This window comes from Lissotriton vulgaris, chromosome 10 (assembly GCF_964263255.1).
Source record: "Lissotriton vulgaris chromosome 10, aLisVul1.2, whole genome shotgun sequence".
NCBI lineage: Eukaryota > Metazoa > Chordata > Amphibia > Caudata > Salamandridae > Lissotriton > Lissotriton vulgaris.
This window is the reverse complement of record NC_141698.1, coordinates 746822619-746847878: the sequence shown is the minus strand read 5'-3', so window position 1 is coordinate 746847878 and position 25260 is coordinate 746822619.

The window sequence follows — 25260 nt, the reverse complement described above, 5'->3', positions numbered from 1 at the left end:
CTCATAAGCTCGAGAGCTAAAAGCAGGACCCTGGTCAGAATGGAACATGGCAATTGCGTATGTGCCGATAAAGACTCGCAGATCTTTTATAACCGTTCTGCGTCAGCCGAGCGCTGGAGGCCACATTTTTTAAGTGGATTTAGCCTTCATGATGTACAATGAGACGCGTTTCTCTTTTTTGATAATGCGGATAGATTGCCTAATGCTTTCTATTAGGGCTTCTGACACTACACTGGCCTGTTCTTCACTGCGATCTCTGTTGCAGTCTTCACAGTTTTTTGCAAACTCATGAATACCTTCACTCATTTCCAGCCACCAGTACTCTGATTGCAATTCTCTCAGAGAGTCCCTGATTGTTTGGTGTCTCAGACCCAACCCCATATGTGCCTCCTGCAAGAGGAAGCCCCTCCGGTTCCTGTTTGGAATTACCCTATCCCCCACTCCAGGGATTCGAGCAAAAGGAACGGAGTTTGCATCGATTACGTATGCATAATTGAGTGGATAGTTCACGGGTAGTGCTGCACAGTCGCCTTTTCCGGTCGTTTTTACTGCCAGCATCGTTTCCCCATCTATGTATTTTTCTGCACGCTTTTTTGTGGCTACGGAAGCCGGTTTAGTTGCTTCCGCTGTGGCTGTGTTAGCCAATGAATTCCCTGCAACGTGAACGCCATCACGTTGAAGACTCTGTGCGTGTATCACATGAGTCTTTTGTAGTTCTTTCTGAAAAAGAGCTACTTGTTTCCAGAGCAATTTATGCTTTATTGTGGCACCTGTGTCATCTTTGTAATCGTTTTCAATCCAGCTCTGCAACTTATTATTGTAAGAGTTGACGCAAAAATGAGAATCGCACACAATTAGTGTGGGGAATTCACGTTCTGCATCTTCGAGCTTCATCTTTAAAGATCTGATTTCAGCTCTCTGAGCCGAACAGTTTCTTACTGATTCAGTTTTTGTTATTTTCGGTCTGAATTTACCCCATAGCCAGCGACCTTTAACAATCGCACAGGCTGCATCGTAGGATTTGCTCTCTACGTTGAAATGCTGTACAAATCTATCTGTATAGATTATACAGGCGTACTGTGGGAGAGGCAGAAGTTCGATTGGCAGAGGATATTCTTGTTCATATTCGAAATCATTCAGTTCTTCGAATTGCGGGGCGAAATAGTATTTCACATCTTCCGCTCCAAGAGAATCTACATACTGTATCCATTTTGGATTCAGTGACACTGTAGGCAGGTTTACTGGGCTGAATAGCGCCTCGAAGGCGGATTCCGCTGTGAGGATATCAATCCTTTTACCATGTGCTAATTCTCGTTCATTTGCTAATGCATTTTGCACTGCTTTCACAGTTCTTTCTGTGAGACTGAATGTTTTTTCTACTTGTGTGTAGAAGTGAGATTTAATTGAAATTGGTACCTTTTCTCCCTCATTATAGGTCAGGTACGTGAAACCGCATCTTCCTGGGATGACTCGGATTACAAGATCGCGTGTGTTATCACGTGTATCTAATTTTGTTTTTGCTAACATGTCTGTTTGCAGTGATCTCAAAATTTCTGTGTGTTTTTGAGTCCAGGTGATTTGTTTAAAATCAGGTTTAATTAATTCGTAGAGAGGTTTAACCCTCTCTGCGTAATTTAGAATGTAAGTTCTTCCGAAATTCAGAAAGCCTAGAATCGATTGTAAATTCTTCAGCGTTTTTGGAGCTTGGAGTACAGCGCACTTCTCTAAGAAGTTGTCCGCTAGGCTTTTTCCTTCACTTGATAATTCATGTCCTAAAAATAATACTGTCAGATGGGCAATTCGAGACTTTTTAAAGTTGAATTTGTAACCCTCTGCTGAGAACCCAAGTATAATGGTGTTCACTCTTTTCAAGTGAGTATCCAAGTCGTCATCTGTGAGATAGATATCATCTACGTAAGATAATGCCTCATCATCATATATTTGTAGTAACTCTGTTACTCTAGCTGAGAATAGTCCTGGGCTGTTCTTGAACCCCTGTGGGAGCCTACAGAAATTTTTCTGAGACCCCATTACGGAGAAAGCGGTCAAATACCTGCTTTCTGGTGCAATGTTTTGACAAAAGAAACCATTAGATATGTCTAATGTCGTTTTATATTTTTCCTAACTATGTTGTTCATTAGTGCAGCACTATGCGAATTTTGTACTGCAAATGTTTTGCAACATGCATTAAGGTGTCTGTAGTCCAAAACTAGACAATATGAATTGTCTGGCTTGGAGACAGGAAACAAAGGATTGTTCATTTGAGAGGTGCATGTTTCAATTAGGCATGGGCGGAAAATCCGTTTCGCTCGCGGATTTTGCGGATTTTCGGTAAATTCGCAATCCGCGAGATTCGCGAATCTCCCGCAAAATCCGCAAATCCGCGAGCAGCGGATTTTGCTCGCACTGCTCGCACTGTTCGCGTGAGTTCGCGGCTTCCCAGTACAACTTCGCGCCCCGCGAATAAGTGCCAAATTGCAGAAATACGATCTAATCAAAACTGAAACTACTTACCAGGTTCAAAAGTTCAGGCTCATCATTAGTAGCCATTTCCTGTAGTGCTTGCTGAGGGGCCCCTCCAGAGTTCAGTTGCCAGTTGCAACTATTATGTGACCCTGCTCTGAACCTCAGAATAGTTACACATATGCCACAAAGGTCCTGAATTACAGCTAAGGGAGACAAGCAGGAGCCAGGCTGGCAGTTCAAATCCATTAATCAGCCCCTAATTCATTATTGTCAGTTGGGGCAGGGCAGGTGTTGTAACTAATTTTGCAACAATGAAAGCACTTAGCAAGTGCAAAAGTTCACTAATCAGGAAGCACTAAGGAAGCAGGTGCCAGCTAAAAAAATATTCTGTGACACATTAATCAGCCCCAAATTAATTCAGGTCACTTGAGGCAGGGAAGGTGTGCTTGCGTTGCCACAATAATGTACACTGACTGGACAACCAGAGGGTGCTGTGATGAAACAGAGGGTGGCATGGGTGGGCCAGAGGGTGGCATGAGTAGTCAGAGAGTGGCAGTGGTGACAGAGAGTGGCAGTGATGAAGAAGAGTGTCCCAAACAGGCTGGACACGTAGAAACAACAAGTTCGCGAAACTTGCGACCCGACAGGTAAGTTCGCAAATTGCGAAATTGTAAAAACCCTCGCGAACTGGCAGAAACACGGGCGAACACAAAAAAAAAAAATCCGCAAATTCGCGGGAATTCGCGGATTTTGCGGATTGCGAGTTCGCAAATCCGCAAAATTCGCGAACGCGAGATCCGCAAAATTCGCCCATGCTTAGTTTCAATCCCCCCCTGGTATTCAAGTTGATCTAAGATCTCCCTGACTTGTTTTTTAGCTTCTTGCTTAATGGGATACTGCCTTTGTGCAGATGGTTCACTTTTTAACTAGATTTTGTGAGGAGGAGAGTCCTCATCCCATCCTACATGATTTTTATATAATACCGGTGCCTGGGCTACTGCCCATTTCCTTGCATAAGTATATTTTTTGTGAATCGGAATGTGATTCGAGAAGGCAGGCATAATCATTTCTTCGCCACGAGGGCACTCCCTGACAAACTCTGGGGGCCAATCCTTTTCAGCTAACAGAATATCATAGCCTTTTGAGAGTTTTTCCCAAAATAGACCCCTTATTTTCCTAGTCTTATCACCCTCTATACGAAGTGTTATTTCGTATATCTTATGGGGCTCGCTAAGTCGGGTGTCGGCAGTTTCAACCGTGTCCACTGTCTCCAGATGACTCATCAAGATCTTCCGGGCTATAGTGATTTCTGCTGCACTGTCTAGCATTGTCTGTGCCCACTGCCCGTTTTTCAACTGTGTCCTCAGTATTCTCGGCATGTTCGATTACTCTAATACTTGCTACCTTCTTTTTTGGAAATTGAGATTTTTTACTCTGAGCAGGTTCCTTGTCTTTGGACTTGGTGTGCTCCCCTGGGTCTGACCGTCCTCTTCTTTCCGATTTCTGCGAAAAAGATCGAGAGGGACGTGTATCAATACTTTGATATCTATCAGGTTTTTTCAAATTATCCCTATTTCTAAAGTTGTATCTTTTCTCAGAGGGCTCCCTCTGGGGAGACTGGTGTTCTCGAGTCGGAGTTCTTTCCCTCCGTCGAGGAGACCTTCCTCTGGACTGGAAAACTTTTTCCTTGGGAGTGGATTGTTTAAATCTATCCCAGCTCTTTTTAGGAGTGTTTGAATTATTTTTAATAAATAATTTTTCAGGATTTTCGAGCAGTTGGGGCTTTACCGGTTTTCCACCCAAGCTGTCTCTACCTAGTTCTTCATAGCATTTTTCTATGATTCTGGCAAGCTCAATTGGTTGATCTGTTAAATCTGTTTCCCTCAACTTCTGGTGGATCGCCACAGATGCTGCTTCTCCCTTTATATTGGCTAATAATATAGCCGAGACCTGCTTGAAGTCTTTCAGTAATTTCATACCAATAGTTAAAGCAGGTTCAGGACCGTATTCATTTTGAATCTGTCTTAGTACATCTGGTATTACCGCCATAGACGGAACACCATGTGTTTTTGTGTAAATGGAAACAAGGACTGTACCCCAAGTGTCACAGTCCTCCACGTGTGGTGCGATTCCCATAGGAAGGCAGATGGTCAAGATTCTGTGTTTCTCGATAGGGGTGGTATCCGGAAATACTGCCTCTATTTGAGTGATTTTCTGCGCTTACCAGAAAGGAATTAGTTCCCGTTTTATGGGTGTTTTACCCATACATGATTGTATGTTCTGTGGTGTAATTTTATTAGTGTTCCCCTGATGAGGGGTCAGCTGTGGTAAATTTACAGCTGGTTGGACTGTTGCAGTCCGCATTACATATTGGACTAATTGCCTATGTATTTTAATTAATGTTTCTAGCTGTGCTAACAGCTCTTCTTTAGACATTTTTGCAATGTCCGGATGTGGTGTGTAGCTGGCTAGAACCGGCCACGTTGCTCCTGGTCTACCTAGTGGACCGAGCCTGGTAATATGATCATTATGTTTTAGGGCGCCTTTAAACCAAAGTAAATGTTCTTGGTATTTTAATGGGATTTCAATCTCCTCGAAAGGAGCGTATTCATCCGGTGGAACTCCTACTACATAGTAGTGGAACTCATGTGTTGCAGCGTTTGCCGCTGGAAATTTTATCCATGAATAGAATACCTCTGTCTGCCGATATTCGTGTGCCTCTATCACGAAGATGACTGTGCCACCTTGTGTGGTCAGTCCATTTTCTATAAGTTTTAACGTTATAGATTTTCTTAAATGTGCCGGGATGATTATTGCACCCGGTTCAGTAGTACCGTCGGGACCCTGCTGAGTCGCATTTACTGCGCCCCCAGTGGTTCCGTTGTTTTCTTCTGACATTTTATAAATGCAGGTTTTCAGAGCAGGTCTCCAAGGAGACAAAAATTAGGTGCACAATATTTTGGAACACTGTATCCTTCAACGTTGAATAAACCAGAGCTTTACATAGGAATCTCTTCCTACTGAGTTCGGGCGGATTTTAACCTTTCACCCACTCCAGACGTCTATTGGAGTATTTACGGGAGAAAGGGGTCTGTGTGAAAAATGCACGACTGAGTTACTCTAACGTCTTGCGTTAGTTTATCGCCTTACCAAACGTTTGGGCGCCATGTAGTGTAGTTCCTATTTTCCCAATAGGCCCTGCGCATTGGAATAACATAAACAGTAGTATCGACGTAGAAGTGCGGATCTTCCAGGCCTCTACTGACTATGCTAAACTTAATTGGGTTTGTTACCAACTAGCTCAGAGGTCACTGGAAACTTTCTTCTCTGAATAGGAAGTGATCAGCTTCCCTGGTACAGACAAGAAGGGATTCAGTTTTCCAACAACTGTGCAACATGACAACTTTGCTCCTCAGATAAGAGTCAATCTCTAGGGTCGTGTGAAACAAGAGACAGTTATTTTACTCAGTCAGTCGTTGTGCAGATTACTTTCACAATATGTAGAGAATAGAGAGACGGGCGTTTTCAATAAAGGGTAACATTTATTGAACAGTCTTTCTTCTCGTACAAGAGAAATGAATTGCCACAATTGCAAGACTTGTTATTATAAAAAGTACGTACAGTAAGATGAGTATTGCGATATAATACTGTAAAAGCATTGATATGGTTTCTTAGCCATACAATGGTTTAAAATGAATAAAACATATATACATTCATATATACATTAGACTAAAATACTCAACTGGTGCTTCTAACTACGCCTACCCCAGTGTACCTGACCTAAGCCTAATACTTGGGAGGGGAGTAAGTAAGTAGCTTTAGTTAAGTTGGTTTTGCCAAGGTTTGCTTCAAGAATTCTCTCTAAGGGTTTAGTCAACACCATACCTCTGGAATAGAATGATGGAGGTCTGGTATCTCCTTCAGGGGACTTGGTATCCCAGTCACTCGCAAGAGTAGACTGGAAACGCCGGAGCTGGATTTCTCTGCAGGAGAAAAGACAGTGTCTCTCTCAGCGCGTCGAGGAAGAGGAGGGGCAGCGTCCGCGGGCAGCTTGCATCTGCTGGGCTCTTGCAGGGGACAGCTGTTCAGCTCCTAAGTTCACCACACCATCGTTCGCTAGTTAGCAGCGATAGCAGTAGCGATAGCAGCTATGGTATCATCAGCATAACAGCAGCTTCAGCTTCAGCGAAACAGCAGCAACATCAGCGAAAACAGCATTTGCTTAAGGCAACGTTGGTAATATTTATACCTGAAAGGTGCCTTGTTTGACGTAAGTTTTTGGACATAAGACGTCAATAAAGATGTCACTAGGAAGTGATCGTCTATCAGTGCTCATTAGAGTTCTATTACTAATCAAAACATAGCAAGAGGGGCTTTCCCAGGTTGCTGAGTTTTTATCTTGTTGAAGAACTCGGAGTGTTAATCTAGGCATCTTAGATAGTAACTTCTGCTATGCCATTGCACTAATTAGCTGCAAAGGAAGTGGCAGAGGAAGCGATTCTGAAATGTGGCTCTGTTCGTGTGAGGCCAGAGACGAGTTTCTGAATATTGCATTTGATCGGTTATGCCAATATAGGGGTACAAGGGGATTATAGCCGTATAGAGGCATAAGGTCACAGTATCGATCAGGGTCCTAGATTAGATCGCAACAGGCTAGGTAGGATAAGGAGTGACCTCCGCAGCTGCTACGTTGGCTGTGGGGTGTGAGAGTTAGAGAAAGGGACATGGAGCAGAAGTATCTGGTGGGTTGATGGAAGTTCAGGCGGTGTTCTGCAGTTGTGTAGGGCCTGTTTATGCATTGGTCAGGAGTTTGAACTAGCATCCTTTCTGTACAGGGAGCCAGTGGAGTTCCCTGAGATAGGGGGCGATGTGGGCTTGTATAGGGAGGACCAGGGAAATCTGGATGTAATGTGCTGTAGGGTCTGTAGTCGTCAGAGGTGAGCAGTGATCCCTGTGTAGAGAGCGCTGCTGTAGTCCACTTGGCTGGAGATGAGGACCTGGGTGATATTGCGTCTTGAGCTCTGGGGTACCCATTTGAATATTTCAAAAAGCATGTGGAGAAACAAAAAGCAGGAGGAGGAGATAGAGTTGACCTGAGTCGTCATGGTTAGCTTGTTGTCCTGAATGATGCTTAGGTTCCTAGCGTGGTCAGTAGGGGTAGGAGTAGTTTCGAGTTCTGAGTTTTTGTTTCTGAGAATCAGTACCTCTGTCTTGTCTGTGTTGAGATTCGGGCAGTTGTCATTCATCCAGTTGGTCATGTCTGTCATCCAGTTGTGGAAGTTGGTTGTGTTGTGTTGGTGGTGCCTTCAGAGAGAGAGAAGATGAGTTGTGTCGTTAGCTTAGGATATGATGTTGAGTCTGTGGGTTTCGGCGATGCTGGTCAGAGGTGTCATATAAATGTTGAAGAGGGTGGGACTGAGTGAAAATCTCCACAGATTATTTCCTTGGGTTTGGAGGTGAAGGGGATAAGGCAGACTTTTTGCAATCTTTCCATGAGGAAATAGGTGATCCATCTGAGAGCAGCTCTTTGGATGCATATGCCTTGTAATGAGTGTGTAGTGGGAGATCATATCGAAGGCTTCTAAGACATCTAGGAGGATCAGAACTGCAGTCTCTCCTTTGAAGAGTAGGGCTCAGATTTTGTCGGTAGCCGTGATGAGGGCTGTCATGGTGCTGTGTTGGCCTTCACAATGAGGTGTTAAATAATGTAGTGAGTATTTGGCTGATTCTGGATTAGCCTATGTTGAAGATGTGGGGAGGGCATGGGTCGGTATGGGTCCCTGAGTGGACAGAGTTCAGGATGGAGGCAGTATTCTGTGGGGGTGAGCTGGCCCCGTTTGGATAGTCGGATGTCTGTAGTAGTAGCAGTGTTGTTGTGTTGCTTGAAGAAGTCAAGGCATTTGGGCAGAGGTTTGAAGTTTCTCTAGATGTTGGCAATCTCGTCATGTAAGACGTTCGCAAGGTTGTCACAGAGTTCCTCTGAGGGGGTGATGTTGTTTGTTGCAGCTGAGGGGTTGGAGATTACTTTGACAATGTTGAAGAGTTCTTTGCTGTTAATTGAGCTTGATTCGATGCATGAGACTATGGTCTTTTTCTTTGATTCTCTCAGCTGACTGTGGTAGAGGTTAAGGGCTGTCTTGAAGGTGGTCTTGTCGGTCATGTACTTGCTGGTGCGCCATCTCCTTTCCAGTTGTTTAAGGTGTTGTTTAGCAGTTCTGAGGTCTTCATTGTACCAGCTAGCCTGCTAGGTGGACCTTCTGTGTGTGTTGTTGCCGATGGGAGTGTGTGAGGTGTTCCATGGATGGGGTGATGTTGTTATTTGTAGGGGTGCATTGGATGAATACCTTGCCTTTGTATGTGAATTGCCTTTGAATGGACACTATTACAGACACTCTTATCAGCACTTGACCTGACGCCACAGCGGGACACTCTGCCTACTGCTACTCCGTCTGCCGCCATAGCGGGAATTCAGGCCCCAGGAGCACACGTCGCCAATGCGTCCTTGAAGCGCCAGGAAGCATTTTAAGGAGAACAGCCCTCCTGCGTTGCCGGACGCGAGCGGGCATCGCCGGGCGAAGCCCAGGCCAAGGGCAGGCCCGTCCTTGCCCATCTGTGACCGACTGAGACCGGGCTGGGCCCACTCTCTTGGCTTTGGGACTTCGAAAACTGGAAGAATCAGACAGTAAGCACACATCAATGCCTATTGATTAATTGTACCACTAGGGCTCTTCCTGTTCTCTCGTTTGGCTGTGGACTGGACCCTAAATGTTTGAATTGTAACTATAAGCATTCAATAATTGAAGAGTGTCTCTAGAGTTGCCTGGACATAGGGGTGGGGCTTTTAAGTTGAATCTAAATTTGACACTCTTTCCCATATATTGGAGTAAATTTGGATAAGATGGGAAAAAGGAAATTGACCAGCCCAAAGCCTAGTGTAGGAAAGAAAATCCACTCTGAGTCCCAACAAACCTTATTGAGTTACCTTACTGGAGCAATGGGGGCTTTGGACAAGCAGATTAGTTCAGTGGAAGAATCTCTTGAAGCAGGTACCTCACGGCCAAGTCCAGAATTAGAGCATTCTGAGGTCATGGATAGGTTGAGACAGGCCACAACGACAAAATAAGCCCCAAATGGTTGTATCCAGCATATCCCAGATGAAATAATTTTAAGTGATACAGACTCCTCTTTACAGCCACCTCAAAAGAAACAAAAAATCCCACCCCGAGGAAAATACTGTAGCTGACAGTAACACAAGCAATGGTACCAAAAAAACCTATATAGATATTGTACCAACAAAAGTAAAATATAGCCACCAAGGAAGAAAAAAGGTGGGTTCAAGAAAAACTTCCTGAAAGACTAGAGACGAAAATAGTAAAAATCTTGAGGTTCACAATAATGATATACAAACTTAACAAAGCTGGTGGAAAGGTTGGATCTTTATTTGAGAGTCAGACTGGATCAAATGGGGTCTAGACTGACCCTCATAGAAGAGGTTATATCCAGTAATAACAAGCAATGTGGAGATGATGCTAAATCCCATTCCGGTGAACAAGGAATGGTAAATACGGGTAAAAACATGAATAATAGACCCCGAACAGATGACAAAAAAGGTCCCTCTAACCCCAAGGATAAAGAACCTCAATCTGTTGGCACCACTATGCGTAATCACTTGGTAAATAATCCAATAAGACACCCGATGAGGCAGACTGATAAGATCTATCCAACTAAAAACATAACTTTAGGTGAAGTATTTGGGGTCTCAAAGAGAACTACGGAAACTTCAGGTACCAGTACCCTTGCTCATCCCTTTAAGGTCTACCAACACCCAGCCTCAAATCCTGTAGGTCCGAATCGGGGAATTTCTGATATTGACCAACATCTAGACTTACCACCCGCTGCCACTCCATACATATTTGTGTTGACAGGGGTGCAGAGCTAGCCACGCCTGAAGATGGCCGCTTGCTGAGCGAGCTCCTTCGGTCGCTCAGACCATCCTGCACTTATCCTGCATCATGACTCTGCTGTTGGGGGTAAAACTGTAAAAAACATAAAGCAGAATCCGTACGTATTCTGAGGAGCACACTTCTATGTATCGGGGTGCTCCAGTACCAGGGAAACGCAGCGGCAAAAAATCAGCGGGGACGAGACCGGCGAGCTTCTGATTGAGTACTGGGCAGGGGCCGTGAGAACGAGACTACGCTTGCAGCAAAGACTGCACCAATAATTGCTGGTGGAAAATACCGTGTGGCGTAGTGGCGACCTGAAGCCCATCCGCCGTGAATTTATCTGCAGGTGAGCAGCGCCTAATACGCCCGATGTGCATCCGCGGAGCTGGCAGTGGGGCCGGCCTGTAGCGCGTGTGCAATCCTGACGCTTCAGATGGGTAGGCCATCTGGGAAGCTTCCTCGCTGCTGGCCTGAGAGGAGTGTGGGAGATCGTGTGGCTGCCCACTCTTGTGCACTGTGCCGCCCTGACCCCGTGTGAGACGTGTACCAGACCCACTGCCAAAGACGTCACCCCTGATCTGTGCTGGGCGCACCTAACCTGACGGAGCGCGGCATCAGGGACTGTAAACCACATAAAGGCAAGGGAATAACCTTAGCTGCAGGGGTGATTGTGGGCAGGAGACAACTTCATTAGCACTCTCTGGTGTTTATACTGGCTGAGGGCAATGCTTACCATATTTTAATGCGCAGTACAAAGCACTTAGTTGATGGCAGACAAGCCCAACTGTGTGGATCTGCTAGCCCTGGCCCATGTGCGGCTGCTGCGGGGTTAGCGACTGAGGGGCCACTGCGATACCGCTGATTGGAAATGTGATAACCGTCTTCCTCCTATCTCCTGTGATGATACCAACTTAACAGCACTCTCCCATCCTGAGAGGCCAATCTTATAACGTCGCACATGTAATATTGCCTACTACTTCACTCCATATCGGCATCAGACACAGTACGACCATATTGGTGGTTGTTTGCGCAGTGGTGATTGGGTGTTGTGCTGTGACTGGGCACTTGCTGCCCCTGGGGTGCACCGACTCGCACTACCATGGGCAAACGGGATTAAATTCAGCCCAAACTGTCATTTGATCAGCAGAAGAAGCAGGCAGACACTGATAGGGAAGATCATGGCGGAGTACCATCGACCCCACTGGCTACCGGCGCGGACGCTACTGGTGAGGTGCGGGCCATGTTTTCCACAATACAAACAGCCTTGTCTAACATAGACGGTAAAATAGATAATCTCACATACCGCGAGGATCACATGTCTGAGCGCCTGGACTGCCATACTGAACAGATTGATATGTCGGAGCGCCGTATATCAGATGCAGAAGATTCTCAACGCTAAATGGAAACTAAACAAGATAAACTGGATAAAGCAATGACAACTATTAGCGCAAGTTGGCTGGCAGCTCTTGCCCCCGTTTGTGTATACCACGACCAAAGTTTATTTTTCTTCTTTTGTTCAGGATGGGTTAGGGGGGTGGGGGATTCAATTACTAGTAGGGATTGTCTTCGTCATCATTGGGTTGACGAGTGGGAGGGTTGGGTGGAGGTAGGGATGAGACGACTTTTCATTGCTATTCAATAGCGTTATAACATCACTAGAAGCCTGTTGAACATCGTTGATACATCACATGCTTACATTAGGTATCTTCCTGAGTGGCAACTATCGCTAATTGCAACCACTATGACCATAGTACCCATTAGCACAGTACCTCTCATCTGGAATCATGGCTAGTGCCACTTATACCCCGGCACGTCCTCTAAAATTAGCATCCTGGAATGTGGGAAGTCTTAACAATCGCAGAAAGATCAGACATGTCTTTGCTTATCTCGATAGACATACCGTAGACATAGCCTTGTTACAAGAAACGCACCTGCTGAAACATAAGGCAGAGGCATTTGGTAAGAAATGGGCAGAATTGGTGGTTTCATCATCCTACTCAGTATATGCACGTGGAGTGATGACTCTGGTACGCAAAGGTACACAATTTATCCATGAAAATACACTGTCAGACACACATGGCTGAAATATCATACTTGTGGGTATACTGCGAGGCACTAGAGTAGGTATCATTAACACGTATGGTCCTAATGTGGATGACCCTAATTTCTTCTTGACAGTTCATTCAGTGATAAGAGAGTTACCTACTATGGAATTTATATGGGGTGGGGATATGAATTTAACCCTAGATAGCACATGAGACAGATCCATAAACACTACCGAACGACATCCACGAGCCGCTGCAACCCTCCAATATGGCATGCAGGAATTTGGACTACAAGACATATGGAGATTACGTAACCCACATGCTCATGATAGTACACACTCATCTAGCGCCTTTAATAGCTGGTCCCGAATAGATTACTGGCTTCTCACGGATGCAGTATGTACATGGACCCAAGACGTTAAACACCTTCCCAAAACACTTTCGGATCATAAACCTGTGTTGCCGGTCCTGCATATCCCGGCTAAACCCCTCCACCTTTTATTTGGCGCTTTAAAGCGACTGCACTTCTAGACCCGTTATATAATGAAACACTTTGCGAAGCGAAAGATGATTACTTAGCCACTAATAAGACATCGGTAGATAGCGCGGGCACCCTGTGGGAAGCCCTTAAGGCGACAATACGAGGCGTAAGTATTAGCACCGCAGTTGGTATCCTTAAAGATATCCACACCCAGTTAGCAAACTGCGGAACACGTATCAAAAACCTGGAGGCAACATATGATATCACACATAGCGCAGATGTATTGAGTGATATAAGAAACAAAATAAGCAGATACAATGAGTTAGCAGAAGTTGAGGTAAAATACATTACAAGACGTCACACAGCACATAAGATGGGAGAAGGGGGCAGGTCAGGTTGACTTCTTGCACAAAAGATATGCATGCAACACAAACAATACACTGTTTTGTGAGTGGTGGATGAAACACATATATTACACTACGATACAGCTGGTATATTACAAACGTTTATGGACAGTTATGAAGACTTATATACTTCCAGGGGCATAGCGCATGAACAAGAGATTTTGGATTATCTTAGTGATATTGCCTTAGCGTGCTTATCAGATGGCCACCGCCAGTTCCTGGCGCAACCAATAACATTAGAAGAAGTGCAGGAAGCTATAAAGGCACTACCCAATAATAAAACACCAGGCCCAGATGGCTACACAGGGGAATTCTACAAAGCATATTCAGAAATAATTATCCCATATTTACTAGCCATGTATGACGAGGCCTGCCATGCCAAAATATTGCCCACAACCCTCCGCAAAGTGGCTTTGTTAAAGCAGACAAAAACCCGGAGACGGCTGATTCTTACAGACCGCTCTCATTGATAAATACGGATGCCAAAATTCGGGCTAAGATAATTGCGACCAGGCTGCAGCCACTTATGACCACTATTATATTGCCCGACCAGTCGGGATTTATACCGTCCAGATCAACAGCCTATAATTTGCGAACGATCTTCGCACTGCTACATCAGCTGAACCCGGAGCTAGAGGAAGTGGCGGTCCTATTAGCCGCAGCCAAAGCCTTTGATTCAATTGAATGGATCTATCTCTTTACTATTTTCCAACAAATTGGCCTTCCCTCCATGTTGATAAATTGGATCAAGCTCATTATGTAGACCCTGTTGCCTGTATAAAAGTAAATAAACATGTTTCAGGTACCATACGGACACGGAGAGGCACCTGACAGGGATGCCCCCTATCCCCACTGCTGTTAACAATTGCTGTAGAGCCTCTGGCCTGTAAGATACGCCAGAAATACGCTAATACAGCATTGGGCTTTGCCTTACGACCTATTAGCATATCGCTATATGCTGACGATATGGTACTTCATATTAGAAACCCTGAAGTAAACTTATCCCCGATAATACGTGAATACATAAAATTTGGACACATAAACTGGTCCAAGTCTGCTGTAATACCCCTGACGTCATGCACAAGAGCACCCCAGATGGAGTTTCCCCTGGTGTGGCAGGAGGATCCCATGAAATATTTAGGTATTTGGATACACAGAGATTCAGACTTGGTTATTAGATGCAACTATGGTACAGTGATTGATAAGATAGAGGCGCAAATTGACCGCTGGATCACGCTACCATTATCCCTAGCTGATAGAATATCCCTAATTAAGATGGTGATACTGCCTAAGTTGCTGTATCCATTCCCCAATTCCTATACCACCGCCGGCCCCAATATTTGCTTGATTATGATCCACTTTGAACAAGTTGATATGGGGCTGTAAGCAGGTACGAACAAGTCTACATACCATGACCTTACCGTACTCCTCAGGCGGTTTTACTGTTCCAGATCTATTCCTTTATTACCTGTGTGCTCAAGCACAAAATGCGTATTATTAGTTCCTTCCTGTACGATATCTACCACATCTAGCAGTAGAAGATGGTGATGCCCATCTTATTGACTTGAAGCACATCTTACCATATAGACCCCCCCATCTAACTAAGAATGAAATCAACACAGTACGCACCACATCCATGGCATGGGCTCGTATGGGCCAGTTAACAGGCAAACTACCACTGTATGCGCCGTACCTACCTCTGGCAACACCATCCCAGCTTATCAGTAACGCAGGAAAAGGTTAGCATGGGACTGATGGAACAGGTAGGCATTACAGTGATGAAAGACTTATAGCCGAACGGACAGCTCCTCACACAGACCGACCTGGCATATGTCAGCAACCAGACATTATTATTTAAATTTGTATATTATAGGCTACGTGCCGTGATTAAAGAATTATACCCTGTGTTTCCCGCGGAACGTCCGACCTTTGAGGCCTTACTGTTCTTATTCAAAGCCCCTAATAATGTTCACATGGTAGCAAGACTGTACACAATTTTACAGAGGGAAATATGTGCTACTTCGCAGAAGGCGCACGATAAGTGGAATGTAATATTAACCACACCTTTATCTGAGGCAGAATGGCAAGCCTGCTACGCACTGACAGAACTTCTAACGCCCAACGGGAACCTACGTTTAATACATTTTAAATATTTGCACCAAATTTATCATACCCCACTTAATTTACATAAACGAGGATTGCGCACAGATGCACAATGTAAATGCTGCAAGACAAATGAGGCCGATTTTATGTACCTAGCATGGAATTGTGCAAAAGTACAACTCTAATGGGAGAAAGTAGTTCAACATTTAAATGCGATCATAAATGGTACATTGATTTGCACGCCACAGTTATGCCTATTAGGCCACATATATCATTTGAAATCTACCAGGAAAAAAATTGTTGCGATAATGTTACTTTTAGCGAAGCGAAGAGTCGCCACTCATTGGGATAGTAAAAAATACACCTACCGCACCAAAGTTGCTCATAGACGCCATTTACTGTAAAGACAATTTTCAGATATATGCAGAGGAACTGCCTGCACCTGCTAAACCATCTGACTTTTGGGAACCACTTACCATTTATTTACGGTAACACCCAGACCTTCTTACAAGTGCTACATGATTGTTCTTTGAAAAATCATTATGTGTCATTGCTGGAATGCTTTATTGAGATACATGATGTTGCAGGGGAGGATGTTATGCGTTGTTCATAATACATATGTGATGTAATGCAAGATCATCATGAAACTGTCTATGAAGGTGATTAATGTAATGTAAGGAACAATGTTGTAAATAAAATCTTGTTTTTTAAAATACATATTTGTCTTGGCAAATGTTCCGAAAAAGCGACCTTCGGAAATAGAATGCTGGGATACACTCAGAAACAAATCGCTTCATTGGTTGTGAATTTAGGATGGCAAGAAGGGTCCAGTGGGTGGGCAGTTGTGGGAAAATGTTCTTGGGAAATTGCATTTCCCCTTGCTGGTCAAGAAATTTTGTGGGAGAGGGGTAACAACAACTCCTTAGAAATGGGGGAGATTAACATACTCTCACTCGGCTTCTTCTATCCTCCGCCAAATAGACCCCAGACTGTATCTAGGTTGGGTAACAACGTACTGAGCCAGGATTATTGTTATGATATACCAACTTGTAATAGATTCAACCTGCTATCGGGATTGGAAGAAACCGACTCACTTACTGTGTTTAACCCCAATTGTTCTGGGAAGCAGGAATCTTTGATTTGGGTGGATCAGTATCAAATAGTACATCTGTCTCCACCTAATCAGCCTACAATTATGACCACCCTCATTATCTAACCTAACCCCTGTATTGAACATCCTTTGAATTTACCACAAACTCCTGTATTAGCTCCTAGTAAAAAATGAGAAGTACCTGAGATCCTACCTTACTCTGATTCACAAACTAGGGTCATTAGTGAAGGTCTTGTACCCACCGGATTCTCTGATAAACCTCCCTCGATATACTCTATTGGAATATAGCTCGGTTGCCCTCAAAACTGGCCAATGAAATCTGGCTTAGATTTGCACAAAAGTTCAAAGTCCTCTGTCTCCAAAAGACATGGGCTACATCCGAGATACATATAGAGGGCTTTAAAACATATTTCTCGCCAGCAGTCCCTTCACCTTCTGGGAGAGCCAAAGGAGGCATGATGATCTTTGTTTCGAACCTCGTGGATTCTTACCAAATCGTTCCCTTTAAACTGGAACGTAACTTTCAAATAATAACTTTGCTCTTGAGTAAAAGTGATACCCTTGTGTTGGTCAATTTTTTATAATAATCTCCAACAGGGTGAGTTAATATCAGTAATAAAGGAAATATTTCTTTCTTTGCAGGAATTAAAAAATAAGGCAACTAAAGATGTGGTAATTATATGGGGAGGCGAGTTTAATCAAACTATATGTAGGCATAGCAATGATTTAACCTGTGGTCTTTGAGACGTAAATGAAAATGCTTTAACCCACTTTCCCCAAACAATAATTGGGGATTCACTAAATGAAGCTCTTTTTGGTTTAGTACTGGGTTTGGCTAATGAACTGACGATCCCCCCAGTTCCGCTTACATGCACGTTTAGTGGTAGAGGATCATCCAGTATTATAGATTTCATTTTTATTTCTAGTAATGATCGATCTCGACTCTTGAATTTTAAAACCCACGATATTGCCACTAGCGATCATTACCCTAATAGTATTACCATTCTACTTCCACACAGGTTGCATAGGCGTAACTCTCTGAGGACGCTTCGGCAAAACACTTTGACCTTGGACAGGCTAAATGGGTATTCGCTTAAGTGGGATAAAGTGGACCCATCAGCGATAACCACAACAGTAGTAAAAAACTCACTAACGGCCATTGAAAAATGCCTTGACCTTGCTACTTCATATGAAGAGGTCATGATTAATTTTGCGATCTTAACAAAAACCATAAAAGAAGCCCTCTTTATAAAATTAAAAGATCGAAAGGTCAAAGAAAAAGGATGGTTTAATAATGCATGCACTAAAGCGTACTCTAAACTAAAAATAACCCTCCATAAAAAAGTAAGGGATAAACAGGAAATTTTTAATCTTAGAGGGGAGTATAACCAGGCTATAAAATCCAGGAAGAATGAACTGAAAAATGAACAATGGGATCAACTGAATAAAAGTTGTATCACAAAGGATAATACCGCCTTTTGGGCAACTATAACATCTCCGTTTCTTTTAGAAAAAAACAGAGACATTCCCAAAATTGAAGTGGCGATAGATGAACATACATGGGTCGAACATTTTACCCGGATATTTGGCCTGCCACCCAAGGGACAAGAAGTACATAGTGACATGGAAAGAATTAATACTGAAATGAATATAACCTCCTTTCCTATAGTCCTTGATATCACTTACGCGGAAGTAGACCTAGCCTTGATAGGTAGTAAAAGTGGAAAGGTCCTAGGCCCCGATGGGGTCCCATTTGATCTTTTTAAATACAAGCTGGAACTGTGGACCCCAATTCTGACCAGAGTTTTTGAAGCATCATGTGCCGTAACGTTGGTAGATTCATGGTCAGAAACCATTTTTGTCCCGATATTTAAAAAGGGGGACCGTCAATCCCCCTCTTGTTACTGACCAAAATCCTTGTGGGATTCCCTGAGGAAGGTGGCTGGCGCATTATTCTTCAGCGACTCCAACACTGAGCGGATGATAATAAGATATTATCAGATATTCAATTTGGGTTCCGAGAAGGACTTGGCACTATAGAGCAGGCTCTTAACTTGACCCTTCTGATGGGGAAATATGCAAATGCTAAGGGTGGGACCTTACATGGCATATGTTGATCTATCAGCAGCTTTCGATTGCATAAGCCACACTAAATTATGGTCCATTTAACTGGAAATGGGAGTAGAATTAGTCCTGGTAAATTTCTTACGCGAACAATATTCTGACGCGAAAGCAAGAGTGAGGTATGGTGTTGAGGGGGAATTAACGGCGTCATTTAGGGTAGAGAGGGGGGTCAGGCAGGGCTGTGTCCCGGCACCCTTTCTTTTTACACTTTATACCAATGGCTTAGAACAGGACATGGTAAAAGGGTGCCAGGACCTGCCACTTGTTAACAAACGCCCAATTCCAGCCTTACTCTACGCTGATGATGCTGTTTTTTTAGCCCGTACCCCCTTAGAATTTCAACGTGCCCTCGAGAGATATCATAATTTTATCGCCAATCTAGACCTGAAAATTAATATCAAAAAAACTTTTGTTATGTCTACAGGATCTAGAACTAAGAGAACAAGGGCTATTTTCATCGATAACACTAAACTTGAGAGCACAAACACGTACTATCTAGGAATTCTAATAGATAATAAATCTTCCTGGAGGCAGGTGATTGAGATTAGAAAACTGCTCTTCATGAGGGCAACAGTTGCACTGGTCCATTTTTCACGTAGATTAGGAAAATGGCCTCCCACCGAACTTATCCATATATATCAGGCAAAATGCATAAGCTTTGCGACCTACGGGGCAGAGGTGTGGGGCTATGGAAAGGTGGACGCCTTACAGAAGGTTGAAAATAGTTTTTTAAGGTTTCTCCTTGCCGTACCGCAAGGCTCATTGACCTATTCTTGCCATATGGAACTGGGTCTATCATATTGACAGACATAATTAAGATCCAACCACTTCTTTTATGGCATCGTATTTGGTCGTCTACCAAAACTATTTTTTGTCAAGGGTTTATTTAGGACTGTCTTCTTCTCGAGAATGCTCATAAGATTGGGTGGATTGCATATATTAAAAATGTTTTGTATGATCTGGCATGATAAAATATTTCCACTCGCCTATGTTAATCTCAGAATTCTACAGGAAAGTGTTTAAAAAGCTATGCTTAACGCATTTAGAACAATTGCGGTTGGCTAATGAGGTCAGCAAAAAATCAGTTCAACGTATGCTAACAGTCCAAACGACCTTGACCATACAACCTTACTTAACTTTCAACCTGAGCAGCTATGAAAGATTTTTATTAACACAGTTCAGGTTGAACATTTTTTACCGCTTAGTCACCTTTCCGAAAATTAATGACTGAGCAAAGACTTTACCAGTGTGCCTTGTGATGAGATTTCCTCTCAATCGTCATTGCATACGGTTCTGTTCTGTAAATTCTATAACGAACCGAGAAAACGCCGGCTAATCCCCATTTTAAAAAGTATGTACTTCCGAAGATGTCGTCCTCCATTTTTATCTCTTCAATTTCTGGATGAAGAAGACGTTGCGAAAACCATAGTTACATTTTTGAGGTTTGTCGTCAGACATAGGCCAAACTTAGATTAGGCGTGAAAAATAATATCCTGTCTGTGTCTATACATATTTTTACTCTTTGCACATAGTATTATGTTTTTAAATTGTTTTTAAACTCAAGTACTGTAATTTTTCACTTTATATTATGTTAAAACTGTTAATGAATTTCAACTTCTTTGATGTTAGAAGAACACATTTAAAAAAAAACTTTTAATGTAAACTTTTAAATGTACTTTTATGGTTTTTACAACTCATGAAAACCGAATAAAGGATTATTTGATATGTGTATGATGGTGATCCCTCCACCAGTATTCTTGATGCGGTTCTGGTGGGTGACATTGTAACCTACGGGTATTGCTGTGGGAATGTAGGGCACAGAACTGGAGTTGAGCCAGGTCTCAGTGAGTAAGAGGACATCAGGATTGAGGGTGAAGATGAGCTTCCAAATAGCTATGGTGTGTTTGCATAGTGAGTGTGTGTTAAGAAGGGCGCTTGGAGGTTGGTGTTTTCGTTCATGTGGTTTCTGTGGTATGCTCGAGGTAGGGATAGTTGGTGGACTGGAGTGTGTGCAGTGGCTGGTGACGTGGCAATGGGTACAGGTAAAAGTTCCTACGGTGGAGAGTGGGTCGGCACAGTGGCATTGTTTATACTGCATCCAGGATCGAGGGTGTAGAGCTTGGTGATTGTGTTGCTGTGAGAGACAGGAGAGCCAAGGGTCATGGCGCTTGGTGAGGTCCAATCGCAGACGGGTACAGAGGGGCTTGACTTTGGCATGCCAGCAGTGTACCCTCTCAGTGCATCTGCTGCGACCTGAATTGAGTAGGTCCTGGGGTGGGTGGGGCTTCTGTTGACGGGAATACCAGTGAGCAGGATCTCCCAGGTGGGAAAACCCAGGCAGCGGCGGGGTCACTGGATCAGGCTGGAAGAAGAACAAGCAGGAGTGGCATTAACACAGTAGGCGCTTTGGCAGTATTGGCTAAAGAGATGCTTGAAATGAGAGCCATGATTATGCAAAAACGCCTTCCGTTGGATTTGTTCCTCACAAAGGAGGGCAAAGTTTGCAGAGTCATTTATGAGGAGGAATGCAGTGCATGTATTCTGCACGTAGATGAGCAGCTTGACAGCTGCATTACTAACATCATGAAGTAACTGAGCTAGAAGAGCCAGGTGCCTGGGAAGGATTAGAATCTATATTTGGGCCCCTTTAAAAAAAATCGCTGAGATAGGGGAGTGGCTTGGAAGCAGAGGTAGAAGAATTCTGAAACTGCTTCTTACCCATTTTTTGCTTGTATGCTTATCATTGCATTTGTGCCTGCTTCCTTGAATGTTTGCAAAGAAATTTCATCACAAAATGGTATGGATTGTGGACATGAGAAGCTGTTAGCAACGAGAGGAAGAAAAACGAGGTAACTAGAAGCAGAATCGTTTTCAACTTTGCATCAAGAGGTGGGGGGGGCTTTAAGAGTACCTGAGGAAGGCGGTGGGGTACACACCTCCTCTAGCGGTCAAGGTGGCTCGGCGAACTGAAGACTCACCGCTCACAAACGTGGTGCCTTGGGAGTCAAAAGTTTGAATCCTCCCTACAACCCAGATTCATCCTTCCAATGCCGTTAAATCTAAAGCGTTCAGAAACGGTAGAGGTGCTATATCTAACCTGAGTGTTGCCCTCTCGCTGGCTGAGGTACACTTCTTGTCTGTGTAATGTGCTACTTGCCCGGTCATTATTGCGCGCAGTGTGAGGAGAAGCGCAAGCTTAAGGGGGTCTGTGGTTCATTAGAGCTCAGCCTGCCACGGTCTGCCTCCCATTACTGTGCTCTTTCCCTGGGATGATCCCCATTACACCGGTGTGAGCCGTGTGATATACTGCATGTCTTGGTAACATATCGACAAGAGACACGAAGTGCCGGGACAATAAAAGTGCGTGGGTACGGCACTGTTTCTTTACTGAACACACTTTCAATCCCTGTTTGTTTTCAGATGGCGTCCTCCAGAGAGGAGGGGGCGAGTATCCCTTTGAAGGGGGCAGAGTTAAGTGCCTGTGACAGCGCTGCTCCCGGTAAGGTCCGTCTGTCCAGTGATGGCAGTGCACTAGGGATGGTGCCCCCCCTTAAGTGCACTCACTGCACGTGGGTGCCACAGACCCATAAGACCCATAAAACGACCGCAGGGCTCCCGGCTGCAGCAGCAACCTCCCAGCCTGAGCTTAGCTGTCCTGAAGTGCAGCGCACGCGGGTTTGTGAAATTCTTTCATGCACTTCAGAACGTTTTGTGCAAGGTCACTGAACTGCGTGCTACTTCCTACCGCGCGGTGTAAGAAAAAGAGAAGGGTGCGCTATCATTACGCCGAGGTATAGTAAGGGTTAATTAATAGACCACATTTCTTTAATGTATTCCTTACCCATCTCTAAGGCACACACACGTTTTACAAGTCTGTGTTCTCCAGTTTAGCTGTGTAGAAGTAACAACATCAATTTTAAAAAGTTTATAAATCCTCAAAATTTAAAACGTTGAGGGCTAAGGTGTAGGTATGATGATACTTGTAGAATCATATATCTGGATGCAAAGGACGGGAGAGAAGAGGTCGGAGTAGCATAGGGAAGAGATGAGCTAAGAGCTAGGAAAAAAATAAAAGCGGGGAAATGAAAAGCGGCCGGGAAATGCTCTCGGCATTGCCGTGGCCGCATTCCTCTGAAGTGTGAAGCAGGGGGCGGGGAAGCGGACCCCTTTGAAGTGAAGCTCGCGGCAGTGAAAGTGAAAGCAACAGATGCCTGTGGGAGGGAGGCTGATGGCTTTGATGTGGACGCGCTTTCCGCTTCAGTAAGCCACACGAACAGTCCGAAATCCGCTGGTTTCAGAGCTTGGTTTGTCCTCAATACTCTCGTCCTATTACCCCTTGCGGGATTAATAGGACGAGACCTAAAAAGAGACTTGATATAGAGGTTGAAGAAATGCAATTTGACCTTTATGACACCTTGAAGGTCTTAGGCAAATCCAACAAGAAGGCACAACTGAAATTAATGAATGATGGTCAATATTAAAGAATTTTATGATTTGAAATTATTGGGGGCGTTTGTGAGAGCTGGCTTCCTTACACCTTAATAATTTCGCAAAACTGGGGCTTACGCTAACTTATGTTGTGTTTATTACAATGTCACACTTCTTGTGCTAATGTCACCAAGTTCATATGTTAACTGTTGTTGTGCTTCTTGCTCCAAATCAAGAACTGCAAGACTCACACTAATGAACTGAGAAATTTTCCTAGAGGCCTTTTTCCTACTGTCTACCTAGCCAACAGACATTTCAACTGCCCCAGACTATTGTCACACAGTAAATTAATTGGATGGTCAAAGTAACTGTAAGAATGCCTTATTTAGAGTTTTATATAGCATAAACAAGACTGTTACGGGTGACAGAGTACTTGCCAGGACAAGCAAAAGTACACAAATAATAACAGTATAGTGTGTGGGGTGTAGCTAAAGGCGGTAAGATGTGGAAGCCAGTTTTCTATATTAGGGGCGCAGGAAGGCGGCTAGATCAATAAGAATTCAATTTTTATTGCATTGAGTTTGATGTGATAATGAGTCAGCCAGCATTACATTTTTGTCAAGGTGAATTTAAAGATATCGAGGTCATCAGGCAAAGTGATTTTCATGTAGAGTTGAGTATAATCTGCATACATATGGTAGGAAATATGGGCGAGTTTTGCGGATGTGCGTTAGGGGCTCCATGTATAGGTTAAACAATGTTAGGGAGAGAGTAGAGCTTTATGGTATGCCAAGTGTCACTGGCAAAGGGTTGTAACTTGGTTGAGTAGGATGCACTGAGATATGTTGTGTAGGAAAGAGGGAATCCAATTAAGAACTGTGCTGGATGGACCCATCCTGTGTTCTAAAACATTTAGAAGAGTATCATGATTGATTGTGTCGAATGCCGCTGGCCGGTCAAGTAGAATTAGGAGGCATGATTCACCCTGGTCGAATGAGGATAGGGCATCAGCAACAAAATGGACCATGGCAGTTTTTGTGCTACGGCTTGATCAACAACCTGATTGCCATTTGTCTGGGAGTTGGAATTGCTCGATGTGATTTCAAAGCTGTAAGTGTAGACATGTTTCTAAGAGTTCGGCCAAAGTTGGGATGTTGAAGATAGAACAGTAGTTGTTGGGATTAGACTTGTCTGAGAGTTAGTTTCTTTAGAATAGGAGTCCTCTTTTTAGGCAGTCAGGTTAGGAACCTTGAGTGACTTAATCTTTGATTATTATGTTCCATAAAGGAAGAAGTAGGTGAGTGGACTCAGGGGAAAATTTGCAAACAGGTGTATAGTTGAAGTGGTTGGAGTATTTCCAAGAGGTTAGAAGATTTAATATGCCATTTTCATTTAAGGTTTTAAAGCTGGATCAGACGACTTTATTGTTAGGTGTGAGGGGGGATTTCTTGGTAATACTTATCTAGAGAAGTGGGGAGTAGGGGGCTTCCAGTGGTAAGAGTTACAAATCGTTTTGAATATTGTGGGTGACAAGTGTTTTTCTCAGCGAAAAAGGAGACAAAGACTTCACAACTTAGTGGAGTTTTGTTGTCTGATGAGATGAACTCGCTTTTTCGGTTTGATTTTTTTTGATGATCTTGTACACTTTTTTAGGTTAGTTTGTTGCCGTGTATAGTCATTTTTGAAGAATGTTACTTTGGATATGCTAATGTGCCTATTGTAGGTGCTACTTCCTTGTCCTAGGAGTTTCAGGTTGGGCACAGAGGGGGTATGTCTCCATGCTCTTTCTGCGCGACATATGTGTCAACGTTTTTCGTTAAGGTTACTATTTAACCAGGGGTTGGATCTTTTTGATGGGATTATCTTAAGTTATGTGGGGGCAAGAGTGTCCATGATATTAGATATGGAAATGATGTAGTGATCAGTGAGGTCCTAATTCAATTCAATTTATTATTACCATGACAGAATCCTCAAAGGTATTCTGTAGTAAATTGTTTCTTATTGCTTGTTCCCTTTCTGTGCATATCCTGAGAATAATGTATCCCTGTAGAATGTATGGATATCTCTGTCTAAAGTCCTATAAAAGGAAAGATTTAGATTTCTATGGATAGGTATAGATATCTATGTAGAGGAGACCCTTTTTCCCCACCAT